Source organism: Sebastes umbrosus, chromosome 4, assembly GCF_015220745.1.
Source record: "Sebastes umbrosus isolate fSebUmb1 chromosome 4, fSebUmb1.pri, whole genome shotgun sequence".
NCBI classification, from domain to species: domain Eukaryota; kingdom Metazoa; phylum Chordata; class Actinopteri; order Perciformes; family Sebastidae; genus Sebastes; species Sebastes umbrosus.
The window spans coordinates 37,043,769-37,058,057 of NC_051272.1; the positions used below are offsets into that span (position 1 = coordinate 37,043,769).

Sequence of the window (14,289 nt, forward strand, 5' to 3'; positions counted from 1 at the left end):
ACGCTCTCTGACCAACACGATAGGTGGTAGCAGGGGTCCACCATACCTAGCAGAACTCCACGTACGGCGACACTTGCGGACCAAAGCTAAGGCAGAGGGAAATCTCCATCCATCTGGCACAGGATTACTGGTACTAGCCTGCCTAACTCTCTCCTCAATGCCACAAGTTACAGCCACCATGCATGAAGGAGGCAAAATGTAGGTGGGGGAGGTAGGAGCAGAGTCAGGGTCAAAAAGGCGAGAGAGAGCATCAGCATTAGAGCCAGGGTGATAGGACTGAGACAAATTTAAGCGATTAAAGCTGAAGTAAGCAAGATTGGAGCAAATCTGATTAAAAAAAGTTATTTTTACAAAACGGTCACTATATCGTGACAGTAGTAAATGACACAGGTAACCTGAAAAAAATCATGCTCTTAACGGCATCTGCAAGATTTCACAGACCGGAGGAAAACAAGCAGTAAGAGCTGATCAGAGGTCTGCCTTCCAGCTGCCGTCTATGAGAGCCGGCTGTCAATCACTCACAAACTCCGACCAAACGGTCAATCTAGGCAGCGCTGATCAAATATGAATCAATATTCTGTTACGTTAATGACTATTACTCTCCCCAGATGTTTTCAGAATCATCTCGTAGTGCACGGTTTAGCTGTAAAATGAGAAAGTTTGTGACGTGGCCGTCATTATAAAATATGTTGAAGGAACGGAAAGTTCCGGTCACATGACCGGAGCACAGCCAATAGGAACGCTCTCTCAATGAAATGACCTGTGATTGGTCAAAGTCTCCTGTCACAGGCTAGATGTTCTAAAGCCTGAAAACAGCCATGAGGAGGAGCAGAAGTCTAGTTATCTCTCAGAACACTTGAATTACAATATGCTGAAAGGTTATTATGGAAATTGTACCCAATGATGCCAAAAATATACTGCCTACTGAAGATTTAAGTTTTCTGAAAATGTTTAAAGTGTTAAGTTAAAGTAATGCAATGAGGCATTATCTTATCAAATACAGGCTAATTTGCATATATTTCCAGAACAGATATCTGAACATTGGATAAAAGCAGGTTCAAAATTCTTGTTTCATTTTGTTGACATATTAGAGACAAAGGTTTTTACTGAGTAGATTTTGGACATCTCTTTTAATCACTCCATAACTCACAAAATACTGTCAACTGCCATAAAAGAATCAATTGCCGCAATGTTTTTAGGAATGAAATGTTGTATAAATCAGGCTATAAATGGTATATGGACAAACCCCTTTGTAAAAACCTTCAGAATCAATGAAACTCAGTCAGCCACAACTTGCTTTTAATAATGTACAAAGCACCCTGTGTAACTTCAAATGTGTTTTAAATTCTGACAAAACAAAACTCATGCTGTTTTCAAATGCAAAATCTAAGCCACTGAATCTCCCACCTATCACCACATTTCAGGGCTCTGAGATTGAGTCTGTATCTCAATACAAGTATCTTGGACTTGTGATTAGTGATTCTCTGTCTTTTAAGCCTCACATTCAAGCAGCTGGTGAAATAACTTAAAGGTCTCATATTGTAAAAAGTGAGATTTTCATGTCTTTTACATTATAAAGCAGGTTTAAGTGTTATATAAATACTGTTAAACTATAAAAACGCTCAATATACGGAGAAATACACACAGCCCGTATTCAGAAATTGTGCGTTTGAAACAAGCCGTTAGGATTTCTGTCCATTTGTGATGTCACAAATATACAATATTTAGACCACTACACGATTTTAAACGTAAACATTCTAAATGTGTCCCAGTTTATTTCCTGTTGCAGCGTATGTAAATAACATCAGCTGACAGGAAGTAAACATGTACCCAAACTGTTGCCAGGCAACGCAATTCTGTTGCAATTCCGTTGAAATGCACTAAAACGGAGCGTTTCAGACAGAGAGTGAATACAGGTATATTCAGGCAGACAGTAGGAGGAAAATAAAGGTTTTTTTTTATCTTTTCAGCATGTAAACATGTTCTAGTAGAAACACAAAATACAAGTATGAACCTGAAAATGAGCACGATATGGGACCTTTAACGCATCAACAGCTCGTTTAGCGGCTGGCGGCTGCAACGTTCTCACTCAATACTGGACCAGTTTCAAAAAGTGTTGTCCCCATCAGTCATTTAGACACAAAACATGGAGAAATGGGGTCCAGGTTGAAAAATACCGAAGTATTTAACATCAGACTGACCAGTCCCTATTAATCCTCACTCCAGCCCCACTAACTCTACAGTATTTTATGATGCTGATTTCAGATTGAAGGAATTTGGAAATTGATGCTTTTCTTTTTAAACAGACTTTCTGTGAAGGCCCTTTTTTTGCTTTGAATCTGAAGTGCAAATTGAGGTCAACTGATCAGACCACACAGTGGGTCAGGACCCAGCGCTGCTGCATCATAGGAAGGCTGGTGTGAGTCTCCAGATGGTTCTTGAAAAAGTGGTGGTTTGGTGCTTTATTCTAACCCGACAGCACTGCTGGTTCTAACATACTATCCTTTAGTATAACATAACACTGACTCATAACTCATTGCAGGTTAGTAATCTACAAAACAGAGTTTACCAGCTTTAAAATGTGGGTCTACAGAAAATATTTTTTTGTCAGTCCACTAATTTAAGCAGATCAGAGCTCCAATCCTGCCAAACATGTGAGTGTGACTTTGAAGGAGCACTTGAAGACCTCGACCACACACCCTGCCCTCTGTCAGCGGACACAATTGAAATCTGTAAACACCCCGCAAAGCCGCTTTTCTTGTTTTTTTTTTCCTCCTACCAAATTTTAGTTTTTCTAATCTCCTAATCAAATGTGCCAAAAGCTTCCCAAAGAATTACGAATGGTTGAAATTCAGCGTCAAAAGAATGGCATCATTAAGAGGCTTTGATTTGTAGTGGAGCTGCATTGTGGCAGGGCAGTTTGAGTGAATGACTGTCAGTGAATGACTTCTCTCTAAGCGTTTGAAAAGATAAACACAATTCCAGCGTAGACGAGCAATAGAGCTGAAGTGTTATTACAAAAGATTAATGCAAGTCTTTGTGAATGGAGCAAATGGAGATGCATGCTGGGAATTCACTGGACGACTTAGCTGCGGTACGAAAAGTAGAACATTTTGATTACATTTTATCCTGATTCTGTAACTAGAGCAGGAGGCAAAACACAAATACCCTCAGAGGCACGATGCCGAAACATTTTGTTTTTCCTTTTTTTATGTCATTTTTAACAAATTTGTGTTTCTGCATGTTTTACGCCATTACTCTCAACCATTTTCCATGCTGTACATGTGTTGGTTATGTTTGTGTTGTGTTGGTTATGTTTCAGCATACCAGCAGTATTCAAAATGTCAAAATGCAAAGCTTCATTGTTAGGAAGTAGAAATAATGATCTCCCCGGCCTCAATTTTGAGTAGATCATTTAACCTCAGTTGTGTATTTTTACACAATAAAAAGAAAATCTTAAAGGTCCCATATTATAAAAAAAGTGAGATTTTCATGTTTTTTTATTATAAAGCAGGCTTAAGTCCTAAATAAATACTGTGAAAGTATCAAAACGCTCAATTCACAGGGAAATACACACAGCCCGTATTCAGAAACTCTACATTTGAACAAGCTGTCAGGATTTCTGTCCATTTGTGATGTCACAAATATACAATATTTAGACCCTTTACACAGATTTAAACGTAAACATTCTCCTGGTTGCAGTGGATGTGATAGTCATCAGCTGACAGGAAGTACACATGGACCCAAGCTGTTGCCTAGCAACGCGATTCTGTTGCAATTTTGTCACAATTCCGTCGAAATGCGCTAAAACGGAGCGTTTAAGACAGAGGGTAAATACAGGAACATTCAGGCCGACAGTATGAGGAAAATAAAGTTTTTTTGAACATAACAGCATGTAAACATGTTCTAGTAGAAACACAAAATACAAGTATGAACCTGAAAATGAGCATGATATGGGACCTTTAAACTTTATTATATTCACCATATACTGTATGTACACAAAATGTGACCTCTGCATTTAACCCATCCTAAGGAGCATGGGCTGCTGTAAAGCACCCAGGGAGCAGCTTGGGGTTCAGTGTCTCTCTCAAGAACACTTTGACATGCAGACAGTAGGCTATAGGAACCGGGGATTGAACCGCCATCCTTGTAGTTAAAGGACAACCCGCTCCACCCGTTGAGCAACAGGCACCATTGAGTCTTTTGAAAGCTGCTCTGATGAATATTTTTGTATTAACAATGGATCAAATGTCTAATGTGAAAGGTGTTGCTCGTAGTGATAAACCTCCAGAGAATTATCACCAGAGCTCTGATAAACCTGCTGTAAACTACCCGCCCAGCACCAAACAGCAGACAGACAAAGTTAGCAATTAACTTGTGGAGCATTTAAGAGCTAAAGAACCAAATATTGTTCTCAAGATTTGGTGGCGACTAAGGGTGCCCTGTACCGCCGTCATTCTCTCCTTCTCACCGTTGCGTTGTTTTGCTTCGTCTCAGTCCTTCTAAATGGCTGGGCGATAGGCAAGTGGCTGCGATTTCTCCCCCTCTAAGCATTTAAAGCACTGAGTAACAGATGAAATTGACCCAAAGAGCCCCTCTGCAGCGATGGGGGCCCCAAGGAGATAATCTCAATCCTTCTGTGGCAGAGCCACGAGTCCCAGCCACACATGACGGGACCTGTGGCTAGAGACATCACATAGCCCGCAACTGTGGCAACACCCTGAATCAAGATATTCATTTGGCCGATGCTCCAGTACGAAATGTCACTCTGAGGCGGCATAGCGGGGGCGTCAGGCTGGGGAAATGCCAGCGAAACGCCCAACACCCAAATATCTTGTCAAAATATTGAATATATGAATTCTGACATGTAGTGTAAAGCGCTTTGAGTGGTTGGAGGACTAGAAAGGAGCTCTATGAATGCAAGTCCATTTACCATTTACACTCTAAACTTTCAACATTTGAATAGGCGCCTAACTAAAACACAACGTTTATTGCAGATTTTACACTAAACTTGACACACTCTCAAATTAATCTTCAGGTTCCCAGCTTTCAAATCAAGTACACCACTTCTATGTGGCATATACTGTTGACCTGCTATCTACCCCTGAAAAAAAAACCTGTCTCCCCTAAAAAAGACATGCATGGCACAATCAAGCTCAGGTGATTTGTTGGAACAAATAAGTAGGATCAAGCATTTACAGTAGCATTACAGTTACAATCAGATGACAGTAAAAACACATTCATTGGCTGAGAGGAATGACACAACTAATAAAGTCATTCTCTGCTGACTGACAGCGATGACCTCAGTTTGCATCAGTGTAATGTCGACTGACTGATTGAATGGTGTGACAAAAACGCTCTTATCATTAACACTAGTAAGACAGAAGAAATGATTTTTGGCCTTCCTCCTGACTGTCAGCTGCCTCCAGTTACAATTCATAATGTAGAAATTAAACAGGTCTCTTCATACAAATACCTGGGAGTTCTGATAGACTCCACCCTATCATGGACCCTCACATTGAATTTACTTGTAAGAAGATACAGCAGCACATTTACTTTCTTCGCAGACTCAGATCATTTGGAGCCAGCAGCCAGATTATTTTTCTATTTTTCAGTTCAGTGATTCAGAGTGTCCTGTTGTACTGCAGCACAGCCTGATTCACTAGTATATCTGTGAAACTTAAAACTAAACTTTATAGCCAAATCAAAATCTGCGCGAAGATCATTGGCCAACCTGTGACACCCTCCTTTCAAGCAGCTCACAACAAGAGTATGCTCAGACTGGCCAACAGCATCTCTTCTGATCCCTTACATGTTTTAAATGGGGAATATCAACTTCTCCCCTCCAAGAGGCCATTCAGAGTCCCGACATTTAACCGTATCAGGCTGAAGAACGCTTTTGTCCATCAGTCCATCTTGTTGCTAAATAATAATTAATGTGCTGCTAAAGACATGTACATCCAGAGGACAGATGGTCATTTTGTAATGGGTTATGTATGAATAATTGTGATGTGTTTTGTTTTTTTGTTTGATGGGTCTTACTTGTCTGTCTGTCTATGGTAACAGTATGTCTACTGTATGAGTACTTTTTCTCAAACTAAGCTGCCTATGGATGCAAAATGAATTTCAGTGCAAACTGACAATAAAGTTGTATCGTATCGTATTCAATTGAGTTATCTAGAAGAACTACTGTACATAAAAGAGACATAAAATGATATTAATTTTAATGGTTTCTGTCTTATAAAATATTTAAGTACAGAACATATTTCTCATATCTATATTTCTTAATATGTCTGATAGGTGATGTCTGATCGGTATCTGAGTAAGCAGAGGGATGGTGTCCATGGAATGCTGAGATCCTTGCTCCTTGGTGACCTGTGACCAGAATAACTGAGTCTGAGTCTGTTGGGTTGGGTTAGGGTGTGCTCTTCGAAGGATTCTGGATTGAACCTGGATTTTACTGTTGCATAACATGTTGAATGTGTTTGAACATGTTTTTTGGTAGAATGAGATAATCCAAGCTGGAGATCTTATAGATATGAGAAAGTAATTTCTTAGGGCTGACAGTAAATAATGAATTATGTTTAAAAATGGATAGGTAAAGCTTTATTAAACTGCTTTTAATTGAATGCACTGGAATGTGCACCTGTAGGTGTTAGGTACAGTAGGTTGAATGCTTTGTCGAAGATCATACCCATTTGTCGGAGACCCACCTTAAAGGTCCCATATCATGCTCATTTTCAGGTTCATACTTGTATTTTGTGTTTCTACTAGAACATGTTTACATGCTGTAATGTTCAAACAACAAATCATTTTTCTCATACTTTCTGTCTGAATATACCTGTATTCACGCTCTATCAGAAACGCTCCGTTTTAGTGCATTTCAACGGAATGGCAACAGAATTGCGTTGCTAGGAAACAGCTTGGGTCCATGTTTACTTCTTGTCAGCTGATGTCATTCACATACACTACAACAGGAAATAAACTAGACACATTTAGAATGTTGTGAAATTGTCTAAATATTGTAGATTTGTGACATCACAAATGTACATAAATTTTGACGGCTTGTTTCAAACGCACAATTTCTAAATACGGGCTGTGTGTACTTCTCCGTGGATTGAGCGTTTTGATACTTTCACAGTATTTATATATCACTTAAACCTACATTATAATATAAAAGACGTGAAAATCTCACTTTTTGCAATATGGGACCTTTAAAGAGATGTGATGTATGGCCTGACCTTGTCCTGTATTAAAGGTAAAATATGCAAGAATGAACTAAAAAAACAATATATAGACTGATACAAAAAGAATCCCTCTCAATCATCACTTATGCCCCACTAGAAGTGTGTGGTGGTGTCTGTATCTACAGAGACCCTGCAGCCCTCTGCCTGGATGTTCTCTTTTCTTATTATTTTGCTTCACTCTGGACACATCTGGGTGTCCGTTAACAGCCTTTGGGCCCCACGTGGCGGTGTAACAGCACGCAGGGTGTGCAATCCGTTCAGGTGGTCAAATGCCGCCGTTTTGTCACGCACCTCGTCTTCTGATAACGACTCACAAGTATAAAGGGGGCTGTATTTCACAGAAGAGAACGGGTTGTGTTATGTGCATGTGTTCCAGTGATCACCCTGCTCCTCTCTGTGCTGCGAGAGTAGCTATGATCAGTGTGTCTGTAGTTGGACGAGAGCAGCGCCGAGCCACAGCCAGCAGACAGGAAGGCCCAATTCCAATCCGGCCCCTCCACCCTCCCACTCCGTGGTGGAGTGAACTCTGTTTGTAGTCACACTCACAGCTCAGTGAAGCTCCCTTCTTTAAGGTGGAGGGGATCAATACAGCAGCCACTTCGGGACGAACCTCCCTCTCCCCGCTGATAGTAGGTCGGCCAATCCGGTACTGGAAGCTCAGGGATCTGAACGACTCTCCTATGGAGCAGGACAAGTTACTGTGTGTCTCATTGTATTTGAAACTATCATCATTTTCTTATGTTGACTTTTATGATTACCGGTAGCAAGCTGCTGTCTGGCACCGATAGCCCTCCTCAGTTTGGTGTCCTTTTTTTGAATAAATGGTGCTACCTTTCCAAGTAAGTAATCAAAGTCTTCCACATCCATCCTCAGGAGTTCCCGAAGACCCCTCCTGTCATTGTCCTACAGAAGAATAAAAGCAACAGAATCTTTTGCACTAAACTGAGCATTCAAAATTGGAAACTCAGCATGTTTGATTCACCCAAAATGATCTTACATAGATTACTTCAGTGATTTTTGGTAGAAATATTATATGACAGGCATATAAATCCTTGGAAACCTACTATTTATAAAGCAAACATGCTACGGTGACTAAAAACATACATAGGACCTTAAAAGTGGAGTGCTTGTGTGTGTACGCTACTTAATAGCCTATCATTGAATGGCGTATGCTGTCATTTCAGAGGCCACTGGTGGCAGATGTAAACGGGATCTGTATTGACTTTTTGTTGATTTCAGTTGGGGTGACTGCAAAACCGCCTGATAAAAAATACATCTTCATTTACCAAACAGTCGTTTACCAATTGTTTTTCCTCCACGAGATTTTTCAACAAACAGCAGCAACATAAACTATCTAGCTAGCTAGGCACTTGTACCTATGTAATGTTCAAACATTTGTTACCTCAAGTTCTGTTTTGAAGTATGGACAGCCCATACCGTCCGCTCCGTGCCGCCCAGGAGCACATCCACAACTACTTTTTTCTTTCTGTTCTTTTTCTTTTCGCAACACCAGACCGCCAGCATCACACACAACGCTTCTGTCGCCATGTTTGACAGTTGCTTCAACCGCCTCCCCGATGACGTCTGAACTCGGGCATGATCGTGAAATACGACGTGCCATGATTGGATTGATTTAAGCGTCTTTGAGAGCACTAAAAAGCGCTATATAAAAAAAATCTAATATATTATTATTATTATTGGTCGTGGTCATACGTGTAGTCTTGCCAGTCACCCGACCAAGACACTGTAAGAGTTTATGACACTGTGATCGTTAGATCTGACATGGTGACCATCGTCAAAGACAAAAATATCGTGTAGTCTGATCCTGGCATACGATATAATCTGGGGTATACACCGATCAGCCATAACATGCAGACCACTGACAGGTGAAGTGAATAACATGGATTATCTCGTTACCATGGCACCTGGCAGTGGGGGGGATATATTAGGCAGCAAGGGAACATTTTGTCATTGAAGTTGATGTGTTGGAAGCAGAAAAAATGGGCCGGCATAAGGATGTGAGGGACTTTGATGAGGGCCAAATAGTGCTGTCTAGATGACCAGGTCAGAACATCTACAGAACTGCAGCTCTTGTGGGATGTTCCCGGTCTGCAGTGGTCAGGACCTACCAAAAGTGGTCCAAGGAAGGAAAACCGGTGAACCGGCGACAGGGTCAAACCCGAGGCTCATTGATGCACGTGGGGAGCGAAGGTTGGCCCGTGTTGTCTGATCCAATAGAAGAGCTACTGGAGCTCAAACTGCTGAAAGAGTTAATGCTGGTTCTGATAGAAAGGTGTCAGATCACACAGTGAGGAGCAGTTTGTTGAGTATGGGGCTGCGTAGCCGGCCACCGGTCAGAGTGCCCATGCTGACCTTTGTCCAGCAATGGGCACGTGAGCATCAGAACTGGACCACGGAGCAATGGAAGAAGGTGGCCCGGTCTGATGAATCACGTTTTCTTCTACATCACGTGGATGGCAACGAGTTGGAGGTGTTGACTCGGCCTCCAAATTCTCCAGATCTCAATCCAATGGAGCATCTGTGGGATGTGCCGGACAAAACAAGTCCGATCCATAGAGGCCCCACCTCGCAACTTCCAGGACTTAGAGGATCTGCTACTGACGGCTTGGTGCCAGATACCACAGCAGACCTTCAGAGGTCTAGTGGAGTCAATGCCTCTACGGGTCAGGGCTGTTTTGGTGGCAAAAGGGGGACCTACTCAATATTAAGTAGGTGGTCATAATGTCATGGCTGATCAGTGTATACTGTGTATGTATATATATAGTCTTTTCTATCTGTTTACTAGTACAGATAATACTATTAGTTCCCTATTAGTCATCATATTGACCGCAGAGTTCATGATAGGTTTTTTGGAGATGTAGCCTATATTTATGGGGGCTCTGTGCCTCTGTTACAATGTGTGTGTGTGTGTGTGTGTGCGTGTGTGTGTGTGTGTGCGTGTGTGTGTGTGCGTGTGTGTGTGGGCAGGCTCAGACTGACTCCCACCTATTGTTGTGTGAGCTCTGTTTGATTGGCAGCCGGTCGGCCCTGCCGGCTGGGTGCTGGACATGACTGACCAGTATCATATGGAGGTCTTTATCCGTGCAGACTGAGCAGGACACACACTGCTGCTTCTGGACACTGCTCTTTAACCCATTTAACACACTTGAACAAAGGCAGTGGACCCCCATGTATACATGTCCCTGCACCATAGAACAGCTTGGAATTTAACCAGCTCCATGGGGTCCAAAGTTATAGGGCCGCTTGGCCTCTACATGACATCGGGGTTGTATTTGTTTTGTTTTTTAAAGTAACGCTCATTTGTAAAGAAGGAGATACATGTTTTAATTTGAACAAATTGTTCCACCTTAATACAGCACAACATACTGAAGTAGACAAGATTGATTTAGTTTACATCTCATTGTTATCCACCACAGTATCTCTGTGATCCAGGATGTGGTTTGCTAGAGCTTAAAGCTTGGATAGGTTGGAGAAACCAAGAGTAAGCTAGATCTTAAGCCCAGCCCAGTGTTGCCAACTCCAGCAAGCAGCACTAGCTTCAAACGTTGCTAAACCTAGCGAGAAATTCGTCAAGTTGGTCAGTAAGTGACATTAACTCCCACCAGGTTGATGCTGCGGGCAACCCAGAGAATAGGGCGTATTTAATAGGCTATGTATTATTGTTTGTAATATTTTGAAATAATAGTATTAAAATTGCATTTGTAAAAAATAGTACAAAAAAAAAAGTTAAAAATTTAGAAAAAAAAATGTCTCCCCTCATTTGGGACACCCCTAGCCCTCGCCTATACCGCCTATGGCTAGGGTCGGCTCTGCTGTTAGGGACCCCTTTCACCTTGTCAGGTGTCCCGTTGTTCATAAAAGTTATATTTATTACTGTAACTTTAACAATTCATTTATGCAATCCTATGATCCAACATTATTTTAGTGTATTAGACAATGAATATGCTAATTTATTTTACAGTCTCTTTTTATATTTCTTTCTGCAGAGTATAAGAAATCATTGATTAGCTTTGGATTAAATGGTGAAAACAAATTACTGGTTGTGCTTTAAGGATAAAATAAATCTATATTTTCATTTCTATATTTTCCAATAAGGCATCTCTCTATTTTAACTAGCTAATACCCACAATGATTAAAGAAACAATTCAATTATATACAGACACAGAAAGAAGGCATCATAGGTCGAGTTCACATTGCAACTTAAACTGTGTAGTTATTGTTTTCCATAAAGTGTTATACAGAAATGATGTTTTCTTATCAGTGTGAAGAACAAGTGCACAAGTTCCCCCTCAGATCTGGACCATCCTCCCTCCTCCTTCCTCTTCCCTCCCTTTCTGCTCAGCTGAATAACCACTAAAGGTAAATTAGATCATAATGACCCTGCACCATCCATACAAAACCTGATTAGACATGCAACCCTCTGCCTAATGAGCTGAAAAACTGCTCTGTGTGTGTGTGTGTGTGTGTGCGTGTGCGTGTGTGTTGTGTTGTGTGTGACTGCGTGCGCGTGTGTGTGTTCGTATGTGTGTGCATGAAATGTCTGTATTTTGCTCCTTTAGTCACAGCTCTGTGTGGTATCGTCTAACACACACAGACTCCAGAAACCATGTAAACACACACGCACACACATATCTGAAACCGTGTGTTGTTGCATGTAAGTGATGTGTCATCTACATGCGTGCCACTAGGGGGCGGAATACATCAGAACCAGCTGACAGAACTACCACCACGGCTGGCTCATGAAGTTGTTATGGCTATAAGGCATTATATCAAATCATATGATGTCTTCACAGCCAGAGGACAATGAGCAACATTAGTATTCATTTGGAGTCATGTTTGTGTCCACCTCATGGGGCTCGAAAACTAAATTGAAATTTGCTCATGTATAGGGCCCACAGTTTTGTGCAACACCCCTGGAAATGTAACCAAAACAATGTACTAAAGAGCTTGGACAGTTCAGCCTTGTCAATATTCGTCTTCTTCTTTTTTTTCTTCTTCTTCTTCTTCTTTTTTGAATGATCAAAAATTTAGCCCACAGTGCATCAAAACATGTTAGTGTAAACAGCACTGTACACAGCTTCTGCAAATTTCCACTAAATAAAGCTCCAATGTTCATGAAAATAAATGACAACATTTTGAGGTCATGGTAGATGTAGAGTGGTAAACGTCCGAATTTTATCTCAAAAACTGTGTTTTTGACAATATTTTGAATTTGATATTTGAATCCTCATGTAAAACATTGCATCCAATGGAAATCAGGCATTTTTAATTTCAGTTTTTCACTTATGGAGCAATCAGTCTTTATTAAAATAAATTACTGACATCTGTGTAGTCCAGATGAAGTAGTACGCACATTCTCAGAATTTTGTCTTGAAAACATTTTTGACAATTCAGCTTCAAACAAGAATTTTCGACACTAGTTTGAAATTTGCCTTTACATGCAACCCTGGGCGATTCCTATTGTGGTGCCACAATAGACCTGTTTTTTTTTATTTTTTTTAGGGGGGTACATCCTCTGAATGCTCTAGATCTCTAGCTTGTGGCTGTAAAGTTTCAGTGTGATTATCCTAGAGGTCACCATAAATCATTTTATACAGTGAGGTCAAATTTTTTTTTTAAATGGTCTCACTACAATGAAATATTTCCTATGGGGACTAACATCATCACACATGAATACAGTTGGGCTCATTGAATCCACAAGAGTCTCAGCTGTAGAGTGAGACCCAATTTATGTAATTCCAAGACCGTTTAGGGACCCCAGTGTGCAGAAATATTCAAATACACCATTTTAGAATATGAGACAATACCACATTGATACTGCAAGCAAATAACAGCATGTTATTATCATAAAGTGGGCATGTCTGTAAAGGGGAGACTCGTGGGTACCCATAGAACCCATTTACATTTACATATCTTAGGTCAGAGGTCAAGGGACCCCTTTGAAAATGGCCATGACAGTTTTTCCTCACCAAAATTTAGCAAAAGTTTGCAGCGTTATTTGTCCTCCTTCACAACAAGATAGCATGACATGACATTAGTGTTACCAATGGATTCCTTCGGTTTTCTAGTTTCATATGATATCTGTATCTTCACAAAACCGGAATCCCTTGGGTCTTAGAGGGTTAAAGGTTTAATGATAATGGACCGTCCTGTAATTCTCCTGTATTTGTTTTCCTCCTCTTCCTTTTTTCATCTTCCTCCTCTTCTCCCTCCTTCCTGCATAGCAGTTATAATTTGATTTGATATTGCTATCAAGCATATTGACTAATGTCGTTTTTTGTCAGTAAACCAGACCCATAGAAACCTTACCCAAACCCAATGTTAATAAATACATTTTTTAAGTGACTTGGTCTGAAAGGGACCTGAGGAAAAAAATAAATAGACCCAAAGCTGACTAGATCCAAACTGTGGTCGACCTGAACAGACCCAAATAGTGAGAACAGCAACACTGACGGCAGCATCATGCTCCACCAGTTAACAAGCAGCCCTTCACAGTTCACACTCGACATCTGCCTCATTTTTGTCCTGTGATGATCATGAGGCAGCTTGGATCCTATAGCCAGCCTGATCAGATTGAACATACATTCAATATATATAATATAATATAATACCAAATAGTTTGTGTCAATCAGTTGATGCCACTGAAACGTAATATGAGTTTTTACCATTACCATCACTGGTAAAATATTTGTATTTAGAGTAATGTGACAACCAGACAAGGAAAGATGGATAATATCCAAGTATTTACCAAATGCCAGCAAAACATTCCCATCAGCCTCAGCTGCATTTTGTGTTTAGTGCAAATACTAGCTTGCTAACACGCTAGACCAGGGGTCAGCAACCTGCGGCTCCGGAGCCACATGAGGCTCTTTAGCTCCTCTCCAGTGGCTCCCTGTGGATTTTTAAAAAGGGAAGTTTACGAGAAAAAAAAGTTGTAATATTATGAGAATAAAGTAGTAATTTTACGTGTTATTTTCTTCTTTTCTTGTTAAGTTATGACTTTATTCTGGTAATATTACAA

At 40.6% G+C, this 14,289-nt stretch overlaps 1 protein-coding gene across 1 annotated transcript in view; it reads left to right on the forward strand.

Annotated features, from left to right (window-relative positions):
- Positions 1 to 14,289, forward strand: part of LOC119486724 — a 1,187,645-nt gene that overhangs the window by 43,775 nt on the left and 1,129,581 nt on the right. The gene's annotated exons all lie outside the window — the stretch shown is intronic.